This window comes from Schistocerca americana, chromosome 3, assembly GCF_021461395.2.
Source record: "Schistocerca americana isolate TAMUIC-IGC-003095 chromosome 3, iqSchAmer2.1, whole genome shotgun sequence".
In the NCBI taxonomy this organism is placed as follows: domain Eukaryota; kingdom Metazoa; phylum Arthropoda; class Insecta; order Orthoptera; family Acrididae; genus Schistocerca; species Schistocerca americana.
In genome coordinates, this window is record NC_060121.1 from 461,384,369 (window position 1) to 461,412,195 (window position 27,827).

Here is a 27,827-nt window from a genome sequence, read left to right on the forward strand (position 1 = left end):
CTGATACTTAAAACAAGCTAGATCACTTGTGGCAGGAAACCGAATGCGGCCGCAATGAAAGTTAAGTAGATTGTCACTTCCGAAATTTCGAGAAGTTTCGTTGCTGGCACAATTGATGATGCTTCATACTCCAGCGCTGTGACCACGATATACCCGGGAAATTTGAAACGTAGTAAATTGCTGGTGTAATCCATGTCCCCCATCTCTTTATGATAGTTTCAGGATCCAGAGGTATATAGCGCAATATTTTTAAACGTGTGAATCCTTGACAGGGCTACCAGAAAGGTCTTGAGACTGGAAATCAATTTCTCGATATCCGAAAACAAAGTTCGTATCTCTTCTCACATCCTGTGGAAACCATCTGCTAGGCAGGCCGTATAGAGGATGTTTGGAAACACTGTTAATGTTGTCTTAGGCTTTTAGATGAATGGTGCAGCGTCTGAGATGAAAAATAATACATTGCCATATTGAATGAAGGGTAATGAATTGGTAAAGAACTGTGTGATAGTTGAACTGTTAATTTTTCTAGACAGTCTGCTGGAAGCAGGAATACTTTTATTGATTCACTTTCTGAACATCCTGATGGTCCAACAACGACATTAAGATCAGTTGGAATATCATTTTAAATCTAGCACTTTCTGTTTCTCGCTTCATCTTTAATGAGTTTCGTTACTTCATCGCTGCCTCACTGGCCATAGTTCCGTCAGTAGCCTTCTCCCAAACCACTCTTAGCGCAGGGCTCTGTAATTTCCACAAAGGGATTCCGCATCAATAAAGGCTTTGCATAAGTCGATTGCAAATTGTAATTTTGAGTCTATGATGCAACTGCCAATGGAAGCAAAGATATATTCTTCCCATTAGAGTTGGAAAGTGAATTTTTGTATTGAATTGTATTAATATGCTGAAAAATCACATGACTCTTTTCCTAATTCACAGACTGCTGACATACTTTGCAGAGAAGTATTTTACCATCCGTAGGGAAAGCGTCTGGTTCGAGAATATTATTGTAACTTTGCAGTTTACTGCGTAAAAGATCAACAAATTTCGGTATGCTGCCAGCTGTCTTTCTCCGCCTCCGTAGGTGAGCGACTGGGGCTGCTGACTTCAATGTGAGGGACCTGTATTCGATTCCCGGTACTGCCAGGAGTGTTGGCTTCATGGAAGTGCTGGTATTGGGTACACTCAGCCTCGTGAGGCCAACAGTGGAACTACTTGACCGTTTGGCAGCGGTTTCAAGGACAAGAAACGCGACAACGACCGGGATAGCGGTGTGCTGATCACATGACCCTCCAAAACGAAATCGATGAGGCCATTGGCAGAGTATGACGCGGAGGTCTGTTGGGTCCAATTTGCCCGTTAATTCAGAAGGCGGAACAACAAAAAGTAGCTACGTTGTAGAACAACATCGCAATGAGAGCTGAAAGAAAGACAGTCTTAGAACAATAATAAGGCCATGTGACCTGTCAAGAGCCGTTGTTATGATTACAAAAATATAATTCAAACCTTAATCGACAAGAGAGTACCAGTGGGTTTAGTTAAAATCGTAGAAGATATGTAAGACAAGAATTAAAAGTATAAAGAACGAATCACGGAAGTGATCACGTGACAAAACAGTAAGGGTAGACGGATGCCTGCAAAATGTTCTATGCAGAAACAAACCTGTGCATGAAACAATATTATGTTCTGTTTTGACATATGCAGCAGATGGTAGAGCGGAAACGTAAGAGATGATACAAAAGCTGACGGCAATGGAAACGAAGGTACTAAGATACAGCCAAGAAGTAGCCATGTGGGACAAAAGGACAAGTGTGAACAGTACGTAATACAAAATGTACAGAAAGAAATGGATTAAGAGATGAAAAAGAAATTTTAGGGATCATGTGGGAAGGGTGGACCCTTCGACGATAGCTAAAATTGGTAAACACGAACGAATACAAGGAAAACGGTTTTCCGCAAGATTGTCCAAGAGACGGAACAGCCGCTAGCCTAGTTCATCCACGGACTGTGGCACACAAACAGGGACAATCGTAGTCAGCAGAAGAAGAGGAAGTTTTAACTCCAGCACTCATTGTTGTTTTTGTAACAGGTACGATACCGTAGGAATCCAAGAAGAAATAAGCCCTAATGAAAACACTTATATACTGTTACCTCTTTTTGCAGTGACATTCATTTGACATTAATTGTTGTTTTAAATATGAAAGAGCAAATAATAATGAAAAAGGTAAGAAAAGGAATTTCTTTCGGAAGTTAGGCGCGTATACAGGGTATTACAAAAAGGTACGGCCAAACTTTCAGGAAATATTCCTCGCACACAAAGAAAGAAAATATGTTATGTGGAGATGTGTCCGGAAACGCTTACTTTCCATGTTAGAGCTCATTTTATTACTTCTCTTCAAATCACATTAATCACGGAATGGAAACACACAGCAACAGAACGTACCAGCGTGACTTCAACACTTTGTTACAGGAAATGTTGAAAATGTCCTCCGTTAGCGAGGAGACCCTCCATCGCATGGAATCGCTGATACGCTGATGCAGCCCTGGAGATTGGCGTATTGTATCACAGCCGTCCACAATACGAGCACGAAGAGACTCTACATTTGGTACCGGGGTTGCGTAGACAAGAGCTTTCAAATGCCCCCATAAATGAAAGTCAAGAGGGTTGAGGTCAGGAGAACGTGGAGGCTGTGTAATTGGTCCGCCTCTACCAATCCATCGGTCACCGAATCTGTTGTTGAGAAGCGTACGAACTTTTCGACTGAAATGTGCAGGAGCTCCATCGTGCATGAACCACATGTTGTGTCGTACTTGAAAGGCACATGTTCTAGCAACACAGGTAGAGTATCCCGTATGAAATCATGATAACGTGCTCCATTGAGCGTAGGTGGAAGAACATGGGGCCCAATCAAGACTTCACCAACAATGCCTGCCCAAACGTTCACAGAAAATCTGTGTTGATGACGTGATTGCACAATTGCGTGCGGATTCTCGTCAGTCCACACATGTTGATAGTGAAAATTTATAATTTGATCACGTTGGAATGAAGCCTCATCCGTAAAGAGAACATTTGCACTGAAATGAGGATTGACACATTGTTGGATGAACCATTCGGAGAAGTGAACCCGTGGAGGCCAATCAGCTGCTCATAGTGCCTGCACACGCTGTACATGGTACGGAAACAACTGGTTCTCCCGTAGCACTATCCACACAATGACGTGGTGAACGTTACCTTGTACAGCAGCAACTTCTCTGACGCTGACATTAGGGTTATCGTCAACTGCACGAAGAATTGCCTCGTCCATTGCAGGGGTCCTCGTCGTTCTAGGTCTTCCCCAGTCGCGAGTCATAGGCTGGAATGTTCCGTGCTCCCTAAGACGCCGATCAGTTGCTTGGAACGTCTTCCTGTCGGGACACCTTCGTTCTGGAAATCTGTCTCGATACAAACGTTCCGCGCCACGGCTATTGCCCCGTGCTAATCCGTACATCAAATGGGCATCTGCCAACTCCGCATTTGTAAACATTGCACTGACTGCAAAACCACGTCCGTGATGAACACTAACCTGTTGATGCTAAGTACTGATGTGCTTGATGCTATTACTGTAGAGCAATGAGTCGCATGTGAACATAAGCACAGAAGTGAACATTACCTTCCTTCAACTGGGCCAACTGGCGGTGAATCGAGGAAGTACAGTACATACTAACGAAACTACAATGAGCTCTAACATGGAAATTAAGCGTTTCCGGACACATGTCGACATAACATCTTTTCTTTATTTGTGTGTGAGGAATGTTTCCTGAAAATTTGGCCGTACCTTTTTGTAACACCCTGTATATAAAAAAAAAAGAACATAAAATTGCAGAAAAATGAAAATCGTGCAGATCCACGTTGAAATTCAAGCTATTCTGACAATTTAAAGTCTCTGGTTATCAGATACCAAGTAACGTAGATGAACTGCTTAGCGCCGCACTCCTGATCACTCTGCTTGTGGAGTTCCAGCTGTCCCAGACGACTCGCTTGCCTCGCACGACAACCGCTGTTGTGTGTTCCGATTCAGTGAGAGGGTAGGAAGGGGCGGGGAAGAGCGGGAGGCAAGGAAGGGTATCCAGCAGCACGCAGCAACCGTAGCGTACGCAGCCTGCGGGACAGTCGTCGACCATTTGCGACGACGTCAGCACGGGGAATCCTGGAGGGCCTTCCCCAGTGACGGGCGGGGTGTGGCGGCTGCGGCGCGCCATCTATTATTCAACGGAGCGGAGGGCCGGGCTCCTATTGTGGGAGGCTGCACGTCGTTCCGCCGAGGACTCGCTCCTGGGGCGACGGCGGAGGAGGCGGGGGCGGGTTGGGCACGAGGGCGGTGGCGGAAGTCTGGGGCGGCAGTCCTCGCGGGGTGCGTAACCACTGGCTGGGCACGCTAGCCCGCGACCAGCGCCTTCCATTTAACTCACTACCGCTCCCAGTACCATCTCTGTATCACTAGCAGTGAGGTATTTTGCCACGCAAGTTGTACTAGTCCTCTGACTGGTTTGATGTTTTATGTTGGCAGCCACGAATTTCTGTCCTGTGCCAACCTTTTCAACTCTTACAATCTACATCCTCAATAGTTTCCTGGATATATCCAAATCTCTGTGTTGCTCTAAAGGGTTTAACCTCTACAGCTCCCTCTACTACCATAGAAGTTACTCCATCATAACTTAACAAATGTCCTACCACCTTGCTCCTTTTTCTTGTCAGTGCTTTCCATATATCCCTTTCCTCGCCGATTCTGCAGAGAACCTCCCGTTCCTTACCTTATGAGCCAACCTAATTTTCAAAATTCCTCTATAACACCACATATCAAATGCTTCTTCACTCTTCTTTTCCGGTTTTCCCACAGTCTTTGTCCCACTGTCATACAACGTTGTGCTCCAAACGCAGATACTCAGAAATTTCTTCCCCAAATTAAGACCTATGTTTGATACTAGCAGACTTCTCTTCGCCAGGAATGTCTCTTTAGCTAGAGCTAGTCCGCTTTTTATGTCCTCCTTGTTCCATTCGTCATGGATTATTTTGCTGCCCGGGTAGCAGAATTCCTTAACTTCACCTAATTCGAGATCACCAGTCCTAATGTTAAGTTTGTCGCTTCCTCATTTCTAATACTGCTCATTACTTTCGGCTCTCTTCGACTTACACTCACTCTGTTCATTCAATTAAATCTGTTCATTCCATTAAACAGATCTCATAATTCTTCTTCGCATTCACCTTCTCTTTCACTATACAATAGATAATCTGTAGCGTTATGTACGAGTACGTCACTATACGCCTGGGTAGCAGAGCATCATGACGTGACGCTTCTGGGGTTCAGGGAACGAGCTTTGCCTGGATGGAACCTGCCTGGTGGATAAATGACGAGGGCTGGTGACCACCCCAGTGTTGATGTAGCCGTTAGGCGGTTTCCGTTATCCAACTAAGTAAATACACGGGTGATACTTCTTGCCTCAGATACACGCTACTCACACACTTGGAAAATGTTCTCGCACTCGAATATGAGTTTTACTCTAGAGACAAACCAAAGAGGCACTCAAATTCCGTCCAGAGGAAGGAGAAGAGAGGTATTGGAGGCGTCAGGAATATTAGCCGGCACCAGCTGCCACTGGAATCCGAAACCGTAGAGAAACTGGAAAGTGCAATGATATTTCTAAAAATTGTGTTATCGACTTGGAATCTGGCAGAATATTTTCTTATGTTTCAATAGGTGGCAGCCACTGTTTGCATCAGAGTGAAGGAAGCTGTCTAAGTGCATAGGTGTCAATCCTGTGGCTCCCTGCCTGTCGGGAGTTGTGTATCGATGTTACGAATTCAGTTTTTAACTTCCCGATCGTGGACCCGTAAAAATTCTGAAACCTGAACCAGCTGCAGTGCCAACTGAAAGGGCCAAAAACTAACTCCCGATAATGAACAAGAAGTATTATTCATTGTGGTTCCCGCAGAAATGTTCTCGTCTAACTGCATAGAGGTTCAGATTAAGAAAATCGTGTGTGCTCACAACTGATAAAAGTCTAACATACTTGGAGGTTCTAGTAATGCCACTGAATAACTATTGCACCCCAAAATCACGTAAGTAATGTCTCTTAGAATAACGCTGTGCTGTCTGTGTTGTTTCAATGAATGTTCAGTTAGAGAAAGATATCAATTTAGTAAACGCAATACTATAAACCACAAAGTCACATTTGCTGTAACTAAATAAAATTATTTTGTCCACAAATAATTAAAGATATTTTAGCTCTTGAGTGCCTATCTAACTTTAAGTACCATCCCAACTACATCAGTTTTATCAGTTTCGGCGTTGCTCAGGAACTGTGTTATGAGACTCTTTCACGGTCGGGACTTCGTCCTGCCGTCGCTGCTCACCCATCTCGTTACCAGGAGCCGTCAGCTCCTATGGCCCTTCACGTTACTGTGAAGCTCACTCTAATACTCCACTTCTGTAACATATTTCTTCCAACCAATAATGCAAGTAAAACCTCTCTCTTGTAGCACACTTGTCCGATGTGCAATGATGATGGACAATAACCTTCTACACTTATAAATATTAATGAGGATCAAAATGAATACTGAGCTTCGTAACCCTTTTATCGACAGGGAGCAGCGAACTGTAATACGATTTTTAAGTCTTATAGCAGTCGGCGCAACACTGGGTGACTTACGGCCGATGATGAGGATGAAATGATTATGACAACACAGCACCCAGTCCACGAGCGAAGAAAACCTCCGTCCCCGGCCGGTAATCGAACCCGGCCCAGTGCATGTGAGGCAAACACGTTACCACCCAGCTAATCAGCCGGACAGTGACGCAGTAGAAACAAGTAAAAATGCATCGCAGGATGAAAGTACAGAACGGTGACTGGTGTGTGGCTCTGCAGAAAGAGTGCGAGTTTCACAGGAAGTTCAGAACAGTCGTTACTTCTGTGGAGGACGCTCCACATTTCCCAGCACAGTACAGAGTGACGAATTACTGAAAGAAATTGGACATATTACTGTAGAAGAAGAAGCTTCCATTTTGTATATTAGTGTCTATTAATCACACAGTGTTTTCCTACAAGCTTTGTGAATCAGTAAGTTGTGTGCAATTTGGTTGCCATGTTAGTCTATTGCTGAACTGAGAGTTTCTCATGGCGACACCAGTAGATAACTTCGCGACGTTTCCAGTTCGAAGGAATGGATTTCTGGCCAGAATCGTTACAGGACATGAAACCTAGATGACTTTAATGTTTTCGGACGGCTCAAAGATTAGGCGGTAGAAAAACATTACAGAAGCGATAAAGAGGGGAAAAACAGGGGTGCACGATTATCTATGTTCTGAATCTCAAGAGGTATTCATGCCTTTTTGCAGCTGTTGGATGTTTATATTACACATGATACTACACCGTCAGAAAATGACAGTCCACATCTATAATAGGCCCATCTGTAAAACTTCCATACTACTTCATTTGCTTAATAAGTGATAAAGACTTTTATTTGAATCACCCTCGTAGCAGCAATATTCCATCAGCGCTATATTCTTCTACTACATATATGCTGAAGACATTCGCTTCTATTTAAGAGCTATACCAAAGAACATGGCTGCTCTTATATCTACATCATCTACGTCTACATGATGCAATGCAGTTTACACTTAACGTTTTGGTAGAGTGTTCATAACCATTTTCAGACTATACCATCTCGTCCCCGACAATCATATGTAAAAAATGAACATCTGTATCTACCCATGCGAGCACTGGTTCGTGTTATTTCATCAGGAGGGTCGTTTCTCACAATATATGTAGGAATCAATATACTGCTTCCTGCCAAAACTGAAGCACATAGAAGACATGATTGGTTATTAATGTAACTTAATACACGTACCTGCAGTGGATTTCACCGGTTACGTTCCAGAGTAAGTAAAGCTCAGGTAGAAAACGAAGAGTGGGTTTATTAGAACGAACGTAAGACATCAACTGTCCTTCTTCGGAGCTTAATTACACAAGTGATAGGTCACAGTTCCGTCCATTTCTCTGAGATGAGACCACGGAAAACTGCATCACAATTACTAGAATGAATGTACAGGGTCGGGAGCATCGGAATATCTAACTAAGAATGTTCAGGAGACAATTTATCGATGTAGTTCGAGGATGAAGGCTAGCTGCTCCAGATGCCCAAGGCGAAGATTCGGTGGTTGGTAGGCCGACGGCGGTCACAATTAGGGGAATGGCTCTTACTGAGCAACAACAGCAGCGGCCGGCGTCATTTCCGGGGAGCTCGTCCATGGAGAATGGTCTAGTCGTAAGTTTCGTCCGGCCTATTTACTGTTGAGGGGCGAGTATACAGTGAGACCTATTTTCGAGCACGTAACCCTCCGGAAGCGAATAGGTGCGCGCGGATGGGGCATCTTGTAGTGATGCTGGCACCACCTGATGTTATGGCACCTAGTCGGAGCTGCAGTGCCGGTACTCGCTGATGTAACCCGTGCGACCTGTGATATAGACTACCCGCGGTACTTTGCTGTTATGCAGGAAGGCAATGAACCCCGGCATAACAGTATTCATAATCGGTGATATGCAGGCAACTACACAGGAGGTGGCCAAACTATGGCTACCCCGAAGCCACACCACATTACCTTGCCTGATACGGCGGTAGGAAAAATGTTGGCATTCAAAACAGCTTCCAATCGTCTAGGAATGGATAATAAATACAGACCGTGCATGGTTTCCAAAGTAATCATAACATTCTTCCTGCAAAATAGTGGCAAGTTTAGGTAAAGTTCGTCTAGCTGGATAGCGAAGTAGTTTACTAAGGTTCAATAATACTGAGATCTTTTGACTGTGGTATCCAGAGGAGATACGAGACTTCACCCTCGATGTCACAAAACCAGTTCCGGGCGACGCGATCTGGAGGACAGGGCCCTGTCGTCTTAGACCACAGCATCACCATAGGTGGACGAACATTATACACGGGACGGACCGGACCAGTCAAGATGGTCACATAATCCTTTACAGAAATGTGACTTTACAACCAAAAGTGCCCATGACATACAACAATATAGCTGACCAAATCATCACACAACTCCTGCCGTGTTAGGCTCTTGGGACGTAATCTCGCCAAGAAGTTGGAATCAGTGTGAAACAAGACTCGTCTGACGAAATGAGATTCTCCTATTGCTCTATAGTCCATGTTTTATGGCTCCGGCAGTACGTTTCCCCTGTTACAGGCATTTGTATCACTGATGACTTGCTTTGGAATACTAGCACAGACTGCAGTTCCGTACTTATTGAGCTCCGATCATGTTGATTTGGCGCCGATAGCGTTAGCGACTGCGCCATCTTGTTCTGTAGTGACATTTTCAGTTGTCGGTCTCTTACTTTCGTCACAATCCTCTTGATGATCGTCTGTCATTATCATTCAGCATACACTTTAGTCCACGTTACGACACAGAGGATAATATTTTTTCGTTTTCCCTGTATGTGGTATAAAACTTTGAAAAACGAGCACCAACAATCTGCCCACGTTCAGATGCATTGAACTCCAAAATAATGATGTCGCAACTACACGGAACACTCTTCTGAGCACAACTAACACTTACAAGTTCCTGAGGATATTGCCCAGATGCCGTTCGTGGTCACATACAGCTGCATAGCCTGCGGGCTTGGTGGCATCTGCAGTTATGTTCAAGCATGCATTTGCTGCGATGTTTCCGTATTTTTGTCCACCCTGTGTAATTTTCTGTGACAGGTGGACGGCCACCAGAGTCCATTAGTGTTCCTCATTTTTAGTGTTTTTAGAGGCCTGCTACAGTATATGAGGCATGAGGAGCGTCAAATGTTGTCATCACTGTGAAGAACACGGAGATGAGTCGTGTCTGACAACGTTGTCAGAGTCTGACATATTTTGAAAGGGGCCTCATTGTTCTACTCCAGTGGGTCGGCTTTTCTAACCGTACACCAACGTTATCTGTGGGGCACAACGCTGTGACAATGGCCCAACGTTGAATTGTATGGGAATGTGAAGGCAAGTACACTCATCGTCAAGATTCTGTTCAACCACGTCTGAACGCAAGGGAGAATCGTCGAATAGTGATCTAAGAACTTTTTAAACCCTTTAATCCGCTCTCGCCACAAAATATCGAGTGGTAGACTGGTGAAACATTCTGTGTGATTTTGAACTGCTAGTCGCAGACTAGCAGCAGCCGGATTAGGGAAATACCATTCCTTGTGTAGGTTGTCATAACACCACAACACAAACTGTTGTAGTTGAAGTGGTGCCATGGCTGGGAGCCGCGTGGAGTGGCAGCGCGGTTAGACGACCCATGTCACGGATTGCGCGGTCTCTCCCGCCGAAGGTTCGAGTCCTCCCTCGGGCATGGATGTGTGTGTTGTTCTTAGCGTCAGTTACCTTAAGTTAGTTTAAGTAGTGTGTAAGTCCAGGGACCGATGACCTCAGCAGTTTGGTCCCTTAGGAATTCACACTCATTTGAACATGACTGTGAAGTATTGAAACTTCTATGTGTAAGTGAAACTGAAATAACTGAGTTGGTGAAACTTCTTAGTGTTTACTTAAACTGCTGAGTGCAACTGCTGCTACTAAGTGAAACTTCTGGTCTTTACCGCCACATGAAACTTCTGGGGAAACTAGTGAGAGAAACTGGACCTACTGTCTCGTTACTTATTTTTATCGTTTCAACACTGACCTACTGAATTTTCCCTGACATTGATAACTCAAACATAACCAATTCATTTATTAACCACAATACACATGCCCAACTCAATCTGACTGCTCTATAATGACATCATGACTTCCAATAATTGACACAATAGTATGGCCCTGAATTAGAAGAAATCCTAACAATACTCATACTTTTCATAAGTCACTTACCTCACAGAAAATCTTCATAACACGAACTACAGCAATGACAGCAAGCAGCAACTACAGTCAGCTAAATAAAAAGATTCTAACTGCTGTAGACTCTAACTACTAGGAGGCATATGGTTAGCAAAACAAAGATTTAGTTGACGAGCAAAAAATGTACTTAGCAAATTTTACGTTCTTCATGAGATATCCACTTCCAAAAATTATGTAGTCGTCAATAATACCACTACACAAACATTAACAAATGCATCCATCCTTATTTTACAATGCATGTCCTACCAATACCGAGTCTCCACGAAGGACACAGTTCCAAGCTGTCTGCTGGCTAACTGTAAGCGGCTAATCCGTCCAACCACAGAGTCTCTTGCCGAGGGCGCAAAGCGCTGTCAGCGATATTAATATAGTCAATAGGGCTGCCAACATACAAACATATAAACAGGCTACTTCCAGTATCTTCTGGTAAACCTTGCGGGATGTAAGGTCGTGGTCCACGAAACTCTTCAGCTCCTAACGTTTCGTCCAGTGCTTCGCTGGACATCTTCAGAGGGGTGTTTCTCCTCCGGTGAGTCTTGCCGACTGACGGGTCGGACGTCTGAGAGCGACTTATGTATCGTAGAAAGTGGGCGTGACCAGAGTTACACGTGATATGCAGAGATAACCTTTGTCAGAGATAAAACTTAACTATCGATCGTAATCTTGTCACGGATAAAACTGTCTAGCAATTCTGTAGTGCTACTGTCCAAATATCACTAAGTTTCATGGTCTCTTCTTTCCGATTAAAATTATCGCTATGTTTATATATTTCAATTGCTTCTCTGCAAAGCCGTGGGTAATAGTTCGTCGTCGTAGATAAAATTTTTGTCTCTGAAAACTTCACTTGATGATTTCCTGGCTGAAAAGCGTGTTCTGCTACAGCCGATTTATCTGTTTTTCCTAATCGGCAAAGACTTCTGTGTTCTTTTAACCGTGTATTTACGCTTCTTTTTGTTGTCCCAACATAAACTTTACCACATGTACACGGAATTTTATATACGCCACTGGCTGATAGAGGAGCGCGTTTATCTTTTACAGACCGAAGAACATGACAAATTTTCTTCGTTGGTCTAAAAACAGGTCTAATATCATGTTTACTTAAAATCTTTCCAATCTGATCCGTTACTTTTTTTATAAAAGGGAGAGAGACTGTATTCTTCCATCGTTTTTCGGACTTGTCCTTAACCTTTTTGTTGTTTGGGTGCAGAATTCTGCTTACTTCTTTCTTTGAGTAGCCATTTTTCTCAAAAGCGTGCTTCAGATGTTTTAATTCGTCGTCTAGATACTCTGGCGTGCAAATCCGTCTGGCTCTGTCAACGAGACTTGTAATCACACCTCTTTTTTGTTTTGGATGGTGGTTAGAGTTTTTATGTAAGTATCTGTCTGTGTGCGTTATTTTTCTAAAAATCTGTTGTTTCAAGCTTCCATCCGTCTGTCTCATAACTAAAACATCCAAAAACGGTATTTTGTTATCATTTTCTCTCTCCATGATAACAAAATACCGTTTTTGGATGTTTTAGTTATGAGACAGACGGATGGAAGCTTGAAACAACAGATTTTTAGAAAAATAACGCACACAGACAGATACTTACATAAAAACTCTAACCACCATCCAAAACAAAAAAGAGGTGTGATTACAAGTCTCGTTGACAGAGCCAGACGGATTTGCACGCCAGAGTATCTAGACGACGAATTAAAACATCTGAAGCACGCTTTTGAGAAAAATGGCTACTCAAAGAAAGAAGTAAGCAGAATTCTGCACCCAAACAACAAAAAGGTTAAGGACAAGTCCGAAAAACGGTGGAAGAATACAGTCTCTCTCCCTTTTATAAAAAAAGTAACGGATCAGATTGGAAAGATTTTAAGTAAACATGATATTAGACCTGTTTTTAGACCAACGAAGAAAATTTGTCATGTTCTTCGGTCTGTAAAAGATAAACGCGCTCCTCTATCAGCCAGTGGCGTATATAAAATTCCGTGTACATGTGGTAAAGTTTATGTTGGGACAACAAAAAGAAGCGTAAATACACGGTTAAAAGAACACAGAAGTCTTTGCCGATTAGGAAAAACAGATAAATCGGCTGTAGCAGAACACGCTTTTCAGCCAGGAAATCATCAAGTGAAGTTTTCAGAGACAAAAATTTTATCTACGACGACGAACTATTACCCACGGCTTTGCAGAGAAGCAATTGAAATATATAAACATAGCGATAATTTTAATCGGAAAGAAGAGACCATGAAACTTAGTGATATTTGGACAGTAGCACTACAGAATTGCTAGACAGTTTTATCCGTGACAAGATTACGATCGATAGTTAAGTTTTATCTCTGACAAAGGTTATCTCTGCATATCACGTGTAACTCTGGTCACGCCCACTTTCTACGATACATAAGTCGCTCTCAGACGTCCGACCCGTCAGTCGGCAAGACTCACCGGAGGAGAAACACCCCTCTGAAGATGTCCAGCGAAGCACTGGACGAAACGTTAGGAGCTGAAGAGTTTCGTGGACCACGACCTTACATCCCGCAAGGTTTACCAGAAGATATGTCATCCGGTCGTGAAAGCCTTCATACTACTTCCAGTATGTTCCGCTGATGAGTGACGTCGCGTTGGGTTCAACGATGAACTGCTGTCCTGCACTATCACGGATGACCATTGTCGGCGAGTACGGCGGAAGCCTTGGGAGAAGTACCGTTCTTCCTTGTTGTGCAGAGGCACAGCGGTATTACTCCTGGTGCCACGGTGTGGGAAGCCATCGAGTACGACTTCAGATCGCTGTTGGCAGTTATTGAAGGACTCTGTGATACCTCTCATGCAACAGTATCATGGGGTTATTTTTTTTTAAAAAAAAAAAAACAATGCTCGTCCACACGCGTGATGTTAACTCCCTCTCATCTCCAGCGAGATCCCCTGATCGGTATCCGATACATCTTGTGTGGGACCAGCTCGAATATCAAATCCATCTCAGGTCCAGCGTTTGGGATATCGAGGACCATTTATAACAATAGTGGGCCAGCTAGCGTTGGGACAAGATACAGTGTCTTTATGATACTCTTCGGAATCGAAGCAGTGGACGCATTCAGGTCACTGCAGCATTGATTGGTTGGTTGGTTTTGTTGATTTGAGGGGAGGGAACTAAACAGCGAGGTTATCGGTCCCGTCGGATTAGGGAAGGATAGGGAAGGAAATCGGCCGTGCACATTCAAAGCAACCATCCTTGCTAGCATTTGCGTGAAGCGATTTAGTGGATCACGGAAAACATAAATCAGGATGGCCGGACGCGCGTTTGAACCGTTGTCCTCCAGAATGCGAGTCCAGTGGGCTAACCACTGCACCATCCCGCTCGGTGGCAGCAGCGCCAAGTTCCTTGTAAATTTTTCTCAATTTTGTAATCACCGACATAACAACACATACCCTTTGGAACCGTGACGCTTTGTTCCGTTCCTCCTTCCACTCTGTATGCTTCACTTTTTTACTCAGGCTTCGTATTTTATCAATTAAAGGATAAACCTTGTCATTACAATTTCTTGGAAAGTTCTATCCGAGAAGAAAACATCTTTGTTTCACTGATTACAATATCCGTGACACTCTCCGCCTTAGTCATCTATTAAGCGAACTGAAATGCCCTTCTTCGAATTTTGCCGATATCCTTTGCAAATTCGTCCTGATAAGCAGCCATATCGCGGAGCAGTACTCCAGAGAACTACTGAGAAGCATCCTGTTGGTAGTCTGTTTGGTAGACATGTTGAATCTTGTCATGTTGAAAAATGGGGTCTCTGCCTGTTATTCGCGTCTTTCTTGCTTTATATTTCAACTGCGTGACTCGCCGACTTCTTCAGGTGCTGTCTGATACTAATTCCAGTGCGGAACGAGTCCGGTATTTATTCCTATGTTGTGCTAGGCGCTCCCTCTAAGGTCCGCGCTGTGTCAGGTGCTCTGTCCTCTGTATGCACCGACCAATAGCAGGGATTTTAGAGCCTTATTGTAGTTGCAGCAGTTCCGAACGCTGTGCACGTACTTTGTGGTTACTATCCGTTGTCAGTTTTCCTGTATGTAGTTCTGGATCACGTCCAAGTCGTGTTAGACAATTTATCTTCCCATGGTCATCATTGAAACCCTGCTGTCATCTAGGACGTTCTGTTGGCGTGTCGGACATTCTGTCTGAAGTCTGTCCCGGCAGGTGCGCCTGCAGTGCTATTTTCAGGCTACTGGTGTTCAGATTGCCACTCGAGACTCCGTAGAACGTCCTCAGGCATTGGATCTGTTGTCTGAGGTATTATTTTATGTGAGGTCTACTTATATGTTCAAATGGTTCAAATGGCTATGAGCACTATGGGACTTAACTTCTGAGGTCATCAGTCCCCTATAACTTAGAACTACTTAAACCTAACTAACCTAAGGACATCACACACATCCATGCCCGAGGCAGGATTCGAACCTGCGACCGTAGCGGTCGCGCGGTTACAGACTGTAGCGCCAAGAACCGCTTGGCCACTCCGGCCGGCCTACTTATATGTACTGGGCAGTTTTCTCTAACTACATCTTCATACTTGTTCCCCCTGTGCACTTGATGTTGTCTCAGTGGCATTTTCAGAAGATCGACTGTCAAGTTCCAGGAAGAGCTGAGCTGGAAATCGGTGTCACGGTTAATGATATTCTCCATAACGTTCATCCCAATAATTTCCCTTACAACGCTGTCGCAGTATTCTATGATTATATTAGTATCTTGATATCATTACAGCTCATATGATGACAGAGTTTAAACAATGCTCGGCCATCGCTGACTTGGTTGCCTGCCTGAGTCTGCTGTGCCTTTGGTTTTCTTTGCACGTAATTTCAACGGTCCTAGTCATCTGCTCGATGTATGCCAAACCCCATTCACATGGTATGTGATAAACACACTCTTTTCCTAGTCCCAGGAAATCCTTCGCACACCTTAGCAGAGCCTTAATATTTGTGGGTGGATGGAACGCGCTCTTGATGTCATATTGGAGTAGATTTCTGCTGAATTTGGCAGATACTGGCCCGACGTATGGCAAATATGTAACCTTCTTCGTGTCTTCTTGTACCTCTTCAGGAACCTCTGGCGGGGAATCACGGCTCAGTGCCTTTTGAACATCTCGAGATCATCCATTTTTGCAGAACGTAGATTGTAGGTCTTTTACATCCGTTGCCAAATTATCAAGACCTGACAGAGCTAGTGCCCCGTGAACCGTAGGTCTGAGTACACCATATTTCTGTGCCAGAGTTTGGCAACTGCTGGCTTGCAGGTATAAGTCGAAGTGAGTGGTTTGCGGTACACACTATGGCTCAGGGTATCATCTGCCTTCCTCATCTAGAAATGACAGTAGTCGATCCTTCTCCAATTCACGGTGAGTTTAATGGTAGGGTGGCTTGAGTTTATGTGGTACAAGAAAACATTGTGCTTTTCCCTCTCGTGTGGCAATATAACAAACGTGTCATCCATTCACCTAAAAACCTGGGGCCGATGTGTTACTCTTCAAATCTCTCCATAAAGAGATTGAGCTGCATCGGTTACAGAGAGCTGTCTCCTTCTGTTTGCTTGTAGAATTGACCCGCATATAACAGGTACGTCGAGGTCAATATGTTCCTGAAGAAGTCCAGGAGAGCACCGTGAAAATTTTCTCCAATGAGCTCGAGTGAATTATTCAGTGGTACGCGGGTGAACAAGGAAAACACGTCGAAACTGGCTACGATGCCTGAGTCAGTGATCTAAAGCTGCTTGAGGCGTTGTGGAAACTCTTTTGAGTTGTGAATTTGTTGGGCACACTTTCCTCTTTATGGGTAAAGTATGTTCTTAAGATTTTGAGCAATACTGTAGGTGCCTGCGCCTTCGTTGCTCACCCCTTCCTTGTCCACCTTAGCCAGGCCATAAAGTCTGGGTGGTATTGGAGCTTCTGCTCTTAGCCATCCTTTCGGGAAGGGAAGTTTCCTTCTTATCCACCTTGTTCAAGGGGTCCCTTTCTACTGGTCTGTACACCGGGTCATCCAGAAATTTTCGCTCCCTGCTGTCAAAATGTGCCTTCTAAAGGACAACGGTAGCACTGCCCTTATCTGCACGTACCACCATAATGCTGTCATCCTCCCGAAGTTGTTTGAGGGCCACTCCCTCATCACCAGAGATGTTTGATTTTGGCAGCTTGGTTTTGGTTGGCGCCCTACACGTCTCTCGTCGTACTTCTACAAAAGGATAAGGCCACAGATCAACCGAAATACTTTGTAGGTACATGAATGACACGTTTGTTATATGGCCCCACGTGAAGGAAAAGCTCGATGTTTTCTTGGAGCATGTAAACTCACGTGATCCTAATATTAAACTTACCGCGGATCTGGAGAAAGACCGATTTATTCCGTTTCTAGATATGCTGCTCAAAAGGAAAGGAAAGGTACCGTGAGCCATAGTGTGTACCGAAAACCCACTTCGACTTGTACCCGCAAGCCAGCAGTTGCCGAAGTCTGGCACAGTAAAATGGTGTACTCACAACTCTGGTTCACCGGGCACGAACTCTGTCAAATCCTGCTAACTAGGCGATGGCGATACAGCACTTAGCATCTGTGTTCTACAAAAATTGATACTTTTCTCGAGATGTTCAAAAGGCACTGAGCCCGTCCCCGCCAGAGGTTCCTGACCAGGTATAAGAAGAAACGATGAAGGTTGCATATTTGCCTTATGTCGGGCCGATAATTGCCAAAATCAGCAGAATTCTCCTCCAATATAACACGAAGAGCGTGTTCTACCCACCCACAAAGAATAAGGCTCTGGTAGAGAGTGTGAAGGATGAACTGGGTCTGGGGAAACTGGGCGTTTATCACATACCTTATGAATGTGTTATGGCATACATCGGCCAGACGACTAAGACCGTCGATGTCAGATGCAGATAAAACCAAAGGCACATCAGACTGAGACAGGTGACCAAGTCAGCGATTGCCGAACATTGTTCAGAACTCAGTCATCTGTGAACCTTACCGAAGCCAAGCTACTAGTATAAGTATCGAATATTGGGACAGAGTTGTAAAAGAATGTAATGAGAATCTCATTAACCATGATAGCGATTTCCAGTTTAGTTCTTCCTGAAACTCGGCACTTGATCTTCTGAAGACGCAACGGAGGCAACATCAAGTGCTCAGAGGACATAAGTACGAGGATAGAGAAAACTGCTCAGTAGTGTCACAAAGGACGCATGTGAAATGGTATCTCAGACCACAGACTCAATACTGAGGATGTTCTACCGAGTCTCGAGCGGCAGTCTGAACACCAGAGACCTGAAAATAGCACTGCATGTCCTCCTGGCAGGCACGGAATTTAGACAGAACGCCTGATACAGCATGCCAGGGTAATAGATCGTCCTAGATGACATGAGTGCTTGAATGACGACCATTGGAAAATAAAATGTCTAGCACGACTTAAACGTCATTCAGAACTACATACTGCAATACTGACAACGGATAATAACCATAAAGTACGTGCACAGCGTTTGGAACTGCCGCGGCTACAGGAATGCACTGCAGTCGCTGCTATTGTTCGGCGCAGGCCACGGACAGAGCGCCTGAGGCGGCGCGGACGCAGACGCAGACGGAGCGCCTAAATAAATACCGGGATCTTTCAACACTGGAATCAGTATCAGAAAGCACCTGAAGGGACTTAGAGTCACGTAATTGAAACACCGTATAGGAAATAAAGGAATAACCGTCGGAAACCCGATTATTCAACATGACAACACATCGCCGGGAAAGCCTGGAGAATTACATGTTGAATTTTAAATATTCTGCCATTAAATGAAGCGTTACTTTCACGATTCCTACAGGTTCCAATTTAAGCTGATCGTAAAGGCCTGGAGAATTACATGTTGAATTTTAAATATTCTCCCAGTCTGCTATTAAATGAAGCATTAGTTTCACCATTCCTACAACATTTTCTATGTGAGGTTCCAATGTAAGCTGTTCGTAATCAAGGTCCCAACGTATTAAGAGGATTTGTCCATTTCTAAATTTTTTGTGATTTTTCGTAGAGCCAAAATTTAACATAATTTTTATAGTATTCATGTGAAGGACCTCACAAGATTTATCTTTCATGCTCAACTGACACTTTTTGAAACCTGAACGTTTCTTGTCTAAAGAATTTTGTATTTCGTTTTCATCTTATGATGATTTTACTATTCGGTTATTGACTGTGTCATCTACAAACAGTCTGAGAGCGTTGTTCAGATTGCCTCATAAATCGTTTTGATAAATAACAACAGAATACCTACAGCGCTTCCTTGTGAGAGACAGATATAACTTCAGTTTCACTACATTATTTCTTGTCAGTTATTACAGCAATGACATATCTGACAGGGAATCACGAATCCAACCATACAGATGAGACAACATCCCATGCTCAGGCAATGTTATTAGAAGCCGCCTAAGAGGAGCGGTGAAAAAAGCATTCTGGATATCTGCTGGAAATGACAACCTTTGTTAATTTTCATGACGGGTACAAAACCTGGAACTTGAACTAAACACAAAGAAATCACGGGTCATCTTCATATCACACTGTAATTTGATTAGCGGATATGTTGCTGGTACAGCTACTGCAGTTCTACATACTTTTCGATGTGTGTCTACATTTGGGGGAAGACATTAGTGTTGCATGGAAGGAATCTCTCTGACGTACAGATAATCCAAAAATTTAGATTGAAATGTAAACACCTCAAATATGACGGAAGATGTTAAAGTTTCTGTTTCAGGGCGTTCCTTCTACGATTATGCAACCCAGAGCGACCCCGATGCGGTATAAATTATATTGGGTGGTCAGAAACACTCTGAAAATCTTGTAAGGGTGTTACAGGTTAGGCAGTGATGGGAAACACTTGTTAAGACCTAAGCTCGATATTGGGTGCCACTTGCGAGTTAATTATTGTTGAAGTTAGTCAACCAGGCCGTTGCGTGTATATTAATGTGTCCCGCCGCTAATATCACCGCAGGGAGTATCATTGTCTACTAAAATTCTTCATTTGGGCGCTTGGGCAGTTTCTATCTCAGACGAATCCAGTGAATTCACTTGAGAGTTCACCTTCTGCCCACGAAGTGGCATCGTTGCCCGATGTAACAACGGATCCTACGTTTTTGAAACGTATGGTCTTCTGCAAGTGTGGTCATTGATTCTGATAGTACTATTGGTTTATAGCCTCTTTGCAGGTATTCAGTCTTCTGCGTTCTGGGTACTGCAACGCAGATGATTTCCGATAACGCTGTGCAAGTTTTTAGCTGATGAAGGAGTTTAAGGCGTGCTATTTGGGACTGATCAAATCAGTCAAGAACATAAGTTTCCATGATTGTGAATGTCAGCAATTGCTGTAACTATGCAGAAGATGAACAATAGCAGTCAACACCGACAGTGATATTAAAAAGTGCAAAAATTTCAGCTGGCTGTACTGCGCAATCATTTTCCGCCGAATTAAATAAAGACGGTACAACGCCGGTCATCGATGACATATCAATCTCTGGTAGATATATGTTACTTGATCAGCTAACTACATGTGATAATGTTAAGAAAATTTTCTTATTCTTGATGTCTCCTTTCTTCATGAGGCCCACCACCAATTCCTCTCTGCGCCAGACTTTTCATTTCACAGGAGAACTTGCATTCTAAGTCCTCTGTCATTTGTTGGATCTACTCCAGTCTCTGTCGTCACCAACATTTTCTTTTACCCTATACAGCTCCTTTGTTAACATCGAGGTTACTCCCTTTGTCTTAAGACATGCCTCATCGTCCTGTCCTACTTCTTGTCGGTGTTTTTATATATTACTTAGTTCGTGGATTCTTTGGAGAACCCCCATATTCCTTATCTTGTCAGTCTACCTGATTTTCAACATTCTTCTGTAGCACCACATCTCCATCGCACTTCTGTTTCGTTTCTCCCTCTGTCCATTATTCACTACCATAGATTGTTGTGCACGAAAAGTACATTCCCAGAAATTTCTGAATGCATTGCCTCTGTTTTAACAAGTAGACTTCTCTTCGCCAGGAATGCCACATTTTAAATGTTATTATGCTTTACAGGTCCATCTTGCTTCGTCCCTCGTGGGTTATTTTGCTGCCTGGGTAGCAGAATTCCGTAACGTGGCCTACTTCGTGACCAAAAATTTTGATGTTAAGTTTTGCGACATTTTCATTCCTGTAGTTTCTCATTACTTTTATCATTTTCCGGTTTGCTCCTAATTCATATTCTGTCTGATTAGACTGTTTATCCTATTCAACACATTCTGTAATTCTTCTTCACTTCCACTGAACACAGATACGTCATCAGCGGATCTTAACACTGATATCCTTTTAGCACGAATTTCAATCCTACTCTTGCATCTTTCTTTTATTTTCGTCGCTCCTTCATCGATGTATATACTAAACAGAAGGACTGAAAGAATATTCTTGCAAGCCTAGAACTTTGTTCCTCCTATCTTAGGTGTCGTATATATTGTGTGTTATCCGTCTTTCCTTACAGCCAACCCCTATTTTTCTCAGAATTTCCAATAACTTTCACATTGTCTAACGCTTCTTCTAGATGGAAGCATCGAATTTGTCTTGATTATTCTTCGATCTTTCTTCCATTGTCAAGCTGTTCGTCAAAACTGCATCTCTGGTGCTTTTACATTTGCTAAAACCAAACTGATTGTCATCAAACATAGCTTCAGTTTTCTTTCCCATTCTTCTGTGTATTATTCTTGTAAGCAGCTTGGAAGCGCCACCTGTTAAGCTGGTTGTGCAACAGCTTTACTACTTATTTTCTCTTGCTGTTTTCGGAATTGTGTGGATGATGTTTCTCCTAAAGTCTGATGGTGCATCGCCAGCCTCATGTATTCTACCCACCAACGAGAACAGTCGTATGCTTGCCTTTTCACTAACTGATTTTAAAATATTCCACAAACTGACTTTAAAAATTACGATACAGAGTTATCTATTCCAACTGCTTTATTTGATCTGAAGTCTTCCATAGCTCTTTTAAATTCTGGCTCTAACGAAGGATCCGCTATATCTTTCTTACTGTCTCGTGTCTTCTACCATCAAATAAGTCCTCCCCTCATAGACGCCTTCAGTGTACTCTTTTACCTATCCACTCTCTCCTCCGGATTTAACAATCGATTTCTCATTGCACTCTTAATGTTACCGAGCTTGTTTTAATTTCACCGAAGCTTATTTTCAATTTTTCCATTTATGCTGAGTCAGTCCTCCACACGGTTATTTAATTTTGATATCGTTTCTTCTATCCTGCAGCCACTTCATTTTGGCTGCCCTTCACTTCCAGTTTATTTCATTACCAAGTGTTTTGTACGGCCTTATCCGTATTTCCCTTCTGGAAATTTTTTTGCTTCCTCCTTTCGTCGTTCTGTTGAATCATTTCTTCCGTTACCAAAGGTTTTTTCAGAGCTACCTTCCTTGTACTTGTGTCTCACTGACTCTTCGGAGTTACCTTCCTTGTACTTGTGTCTCACTGACTAACATCTGTTATTCCCCTTGTTAGAGATGTTTACTCCTCTTCAATTGAGCTTCCTACTGTGGTATTCCTTAGCGCGGTAACCTAATCTTTAATTACTTTCAAACGCATCTAATGATTCCTTAGAGCTTCACTGTGCCACATCCTTCCACACTGATTCTTCTGGACACTTGATTTAAAATTCAGTCTACTCTTAATGCCACCTCATAAAATATTATCCTATCGTTGCTTATTGTACTTCTTCCTCAAGGTATCCTCTACCCAGGCAGTCGCTTCCCGGGAATCCGAGCGGAGTTCTAATCTGGAATCTGTAGCTACGGTAGGTTCATCATAACTAGACAGGTGAACGAGGGTGACTTCTTATGCCAAAAATCTTCGGTCGCCATTTTTGATAAGTTATTCAAAATTCAAACAGTGGTTGGGATCGACATCAGGACCCACGACGTCTTCATTACTAATCTTAGACGCTTCTTGTGGACTACGGGACCAACTTCTATTTCGTGTTAGCAACGACGAAATAACATTTTATGTTAATCACCACTTCATCGATGCTACTGACATTGCCAGCGTACGATGGATATTAAATTGCTGTGAAGATGATAACTGAAACCGAACATGAATTAAAATAAATCACAATTGAGTCCTTTAAAATAATTAATACGTAAACAAACAATAGACAAAATAACAGCAAACGATCTCGAAATTCGTCATTTTATTACAATATTTCTGCATTTCAGCTATTACATTATCATCTTCAGTGCACATAATTGGTGAATTTAGTCCAAAGTGTCATATAGTATGCGGAGCTTACAGGAATCTTGAGTTCATGTTAGACACCTGTAAGCTCTATACCAATATTGTTTACTACGTACCACTGGGCCAGTATCACCTGTTGTTGCATGCAATGTGGGTGACTATGTAATAGTTGAAATCTAGATCTGCTGAAGTAAAACGACAAATTCGTATCAGATTGCTGTTCTTTCATCTGTTGTGTATATTCAATGATCGCTGTGCAAATGAGATCATGTGGATCCCAATTCCACTAATATTCGACTCTTTCTTGAGGTTCAACTAATTATATTGGATAAAACAGGAATTCATAAAGAAGAGCCATATCAGCTAAATCTACAATTACAAGGTCTTGGGAAAGCCGATTTTAAATAGTAACTAAAAATAATCCATTCAATATTGGCCTAATTTTCTGTGATGCTATATAGTGTGCGCAACCGTTTCAGCTCTGTCCTGCAGAAAAAATTTAGAGTTATGAAAGTACATTTCTTATTAAAATGGTCGCTCTGAGAAGCTGCAGTCGAAGCACAAATATGTGAAACAAAACTTTCTAACCGTTTGCAGGCAACAGCTTCCAAGATGAAACACTTGAGTAAGTGAACAACCGTCGTTAAAAAGCCTTACTGTGTTACTTCCTAAGGGTTTGTGATTTTGTTGTGTCAGAAAAACAAAATAATAAATTTCGGAAATAATAACCAACTTCAAAGAGAACTAGGTAACATCATTGTCAGTAACAAAAATCTACAAACTAAATGAGAAGTGTGTAAGTTAGTCTGAAGTAATTACTATTATAGTTGGCGCACACAGTTGAAGTTCCCAAACGAAGTATAGGAAACACAACGATTATTTTGTGCTGAATGCTCTACATTAGTCAATGATGGCCAGTTATCAACGAAATAATAAACATAGTACCAATAGAAGTAAATCAAATGTGAATATCGTATATTATATCGACAAATATATAATGGTGGACTTTGTAATGGTACTTGAATTACGTAACCATTATGGTACCTCACCTGAACCTCTCGATACCAGTAATATTCTACTGTAACATGTTTATGAGACAACGTTCAGATTTGATTTCACTTTTGATACATCGATATGTTTATACTGCAATGATATTATTCTTATTTGTATTCTTTCTTTCGTCACTATGATCTTTGACGTACTTGTAACTCTGATTTTTGGGCACGTAAGCGATTGTTAGTTATTTGTTGAGTTGTTAGAGAGTCGGACCTTGGAAAGGTCAAGTCTTGGACGTCATGTTGGAAAGATGCATTTTGTAGTTGGCTTATAAAATGTGAGGAAGATGTTTTAAGTTTAATCTCCAAGAATGGTTTGAGAAGCACATCTACAAAACTTTTGAATATAGCAGGATAAAAGCTAGGCCTCTTTGCATCCGAATTTGGAATCTTAACCACCTAGATTTTCAACGATTGAGCCACGATTTTACGACGAGACCAGCGTAGGAAACACAAATAGATGAGTGCCTTGTTTTTTGATTATTACATGAAATGACTTTATTAACTGCACTCAAATGACACCTGCCACATAATATGACTGTTGCTGCCCGAAGATGCAGTATTTAGCAGCGTGAGCAACACCACAATCGTTATTAAATGCTGACCTTTGTTGTGGTAGGGTTGTTAGAACGTGGGGGCTCGTCCGGGATGGGCAGCACCAAATATTCAAAAATTAACTGTAGATGTGTTTCAGGAAAAGTACACAGTGAATCCGTTATGAAAAATATCGACAAAATCCTGACAATCAAAAGGGGACAACAACAGGACAAAAATGGACGCAAAAAACAATGGGACGACAAAGGATTTAAAATAAACAGTACGACTGGATTCCGATGGAGAAGACTTCAGCTATAAGTTAAGTAAAAATTCTAACCACTTTTATCATTTGGTATTGTCATTTCTAGTGGTTCATTTTCTGTTAACAGTTAATAATGGATAAAATTAATGCAGGGGAAGAAATAGTAGGGGGGATACAAAAATTGATAAGTTAGAATTAATTATGCAGCTTCTGAGTAAGCAGAATGAAAACATAAATAATTTAAAATGTGAAATGAGGACTCAAATCGACGAAATGTTAGGGGAGAATTTGAATAAGGAATTAAATGCAATAAAAACTGAGCTAACTGAGGTCAAAAATACACTGGAAGGTAACGTAAAGGTGGTAGAATCGAGGGTAGACAATGTGGAGAAGAAAGTATTTGTTTTTGAAACTGAATTTATTGCTGAAAATAGTAACAGAGCCAGGGAAATTCAGGAACTTCAAAATGAAAATGAATCACTAGAAGAAAAATTAAATGACTTGAAAGTAAACAATGTTAATTCAATCGGTAGTGTTGAGAAAAGGGTTGACACTTTAGAATCAAATCTTAGCGATAAATTAGACACATTAAAAACTAAAATAAATCAAGTTGAAGAATATGTTGTCAACGAAAATTTATACAGTCATGGACCAAGATTGGTCCAGCCTGTTAGTGAAAAGTTTTCCTTCTGATAATTTGCACCCAGTTGATTTTTTGCACCATTGCAAGGACAATTTTGTGCCAGGAATGTCTGATGATTCAAAAATTAAATTTGTCAAAAAATTTCTTGAAGGAGAGGCCCTATCCTGGGCTAACAAAAATTTCGATCAGTGGGAAACAATTTGCAAATTTTGAGAAAAGCTTCTTAAACAAATTTTGGTCAGAATCTGAAAGGGGAGAATTAAATCTGAATTTTTAAATGGACCTATTTTCAGAGGGAGAGTGGACACCATGAAAGCATTTTGTAAAGATCAATTGAGAAAATTAATACATTTAGATAAACCTTTTGATGAAATGACACAAATAGATGCGCTGAAAAGAAGGCTACCTGAAGAATTGCAGTGGGATTTGGTTCATGGGCCTGATGATTCTTTCGAAGAATTTTTAAAATATGTGGATAAATTGGATAGGGCATTAGAGAGAGGGAATATGCAAAATTTTGACAATGGTGAGCACCAACAGGGGGGGGGGGTGAATATTGGGATAGACGATATATATCAGTGATGGGTTTCTTAAGCTACTGTAGGGGGATTATCACAGTCTTCCGTTCTGCCATGTCTGCGTTGTATTTTATATTGGTGGGCAGCTGTTGATATTCAGCTCTCAGTTATATTTTTTGAGCCCTCCCCTTTTATTTCTTATCCTACTGCCTGTCACTGATTCTATTCTATTTTTCTTCTTCTGTTGATGAGAGGGGGCTAGGCTGAACTCTCCAGTAGTACCTATTTCTATCTTTCCTTTCCATCCACATATTATGAGGTATCGCTCCTCCCTTGTTGCAGTGTCTATAATTGTACCACGTCCTCAAGCTCTTCAATACAGATCAGCAATTGTTTTCTTAAATGCTGTCTGGTAATACTTTTCTTTATCACAAATTTCCATGTTAATGTTATAAACTGTATCTGGCCGAATAACTTTGAAATTAATTTCCAAATTTATTTATACACTGTGATACTGTATTATAGTAGAGTAAAAATTCCAGTTACTTTCACATCAGAATGTTGAAGGGCTATGGATGATAAAAAGCTTGCTTTTGACATGTCACAAACAAGATTTTTTTTAAAGTAATGTTAGAAAATGAGAAATTTAATGTGTGTTGTAATATATAGAATTTTATTGAATATGAATAATTTTTAGAGTATTATAATTGTTTCTTTCATTTCATTCTACTAGTGTTTGATCATTATTGGTGACACAATATAACATGGATATTTGTGCAGGAACTTTTACTGAACTGAAGAATAAAGCCTATGTAATAATTTCAGATAAAGAACCCACCAGCTAAAAGGAACTATGTAAAGGGAATACCTATGGACTTGTTATTGGAAGAAAAACTTAACTAGGAGAACAGGAACTACAGTGGTGAAATGGACAGTGAGTTATATATAAATGATGGACCAAAAATAACAATTGGACTCTTGTTTGAAAAAATTTTTATACTTTTTTTTATTATATTGCCAGGAGACATATTCAGTGGTCATGTAAAAAGTTGTAACTAAGATTCAAAATATTATGAGTTTTTCTTTGCATACAATATGTTACAGATTAACAGATTACATTTTGATATTTACGTGTACTGTTGTAAACAGAGTGAAGGGAGGACTGTTGTAAAATTTAGTAATTTTTGCAAGCTTGAAAAGATATGGCTAAAGCAATTTTTAATCTATTACATTTCATTTCTTTAATATTATACCACGAGGATCAATAATCTTTATGTACTGTTTCAAAGATACTATTATTCTATATAATGTTTACTGTAACTTAATACCTTATTATCTTGCTGTTTGGAGCACCCAATACCAAGCAGCTTGTGCATGGAATTGTGTGTGTGTGGGGGGGGGGGGGAGGGGGGGGCAGGGGGGTATTGTAATGGTACTTGAATTACGTAACCATTATGGTACCTCACCTGAACCTCTCGATACCAGTAATATTCTACTGTATTTCTGTTAACTACTTAACATATTTCTGAGACAACATTCAGATTTGATTTAACTTTTAATACATCGATATGTTTATATTGCAATGATATTATTCTATTGTGTATTCTTTCATTCGTCACTATGATCTTTGACGTACTTGTAACTCTGATTT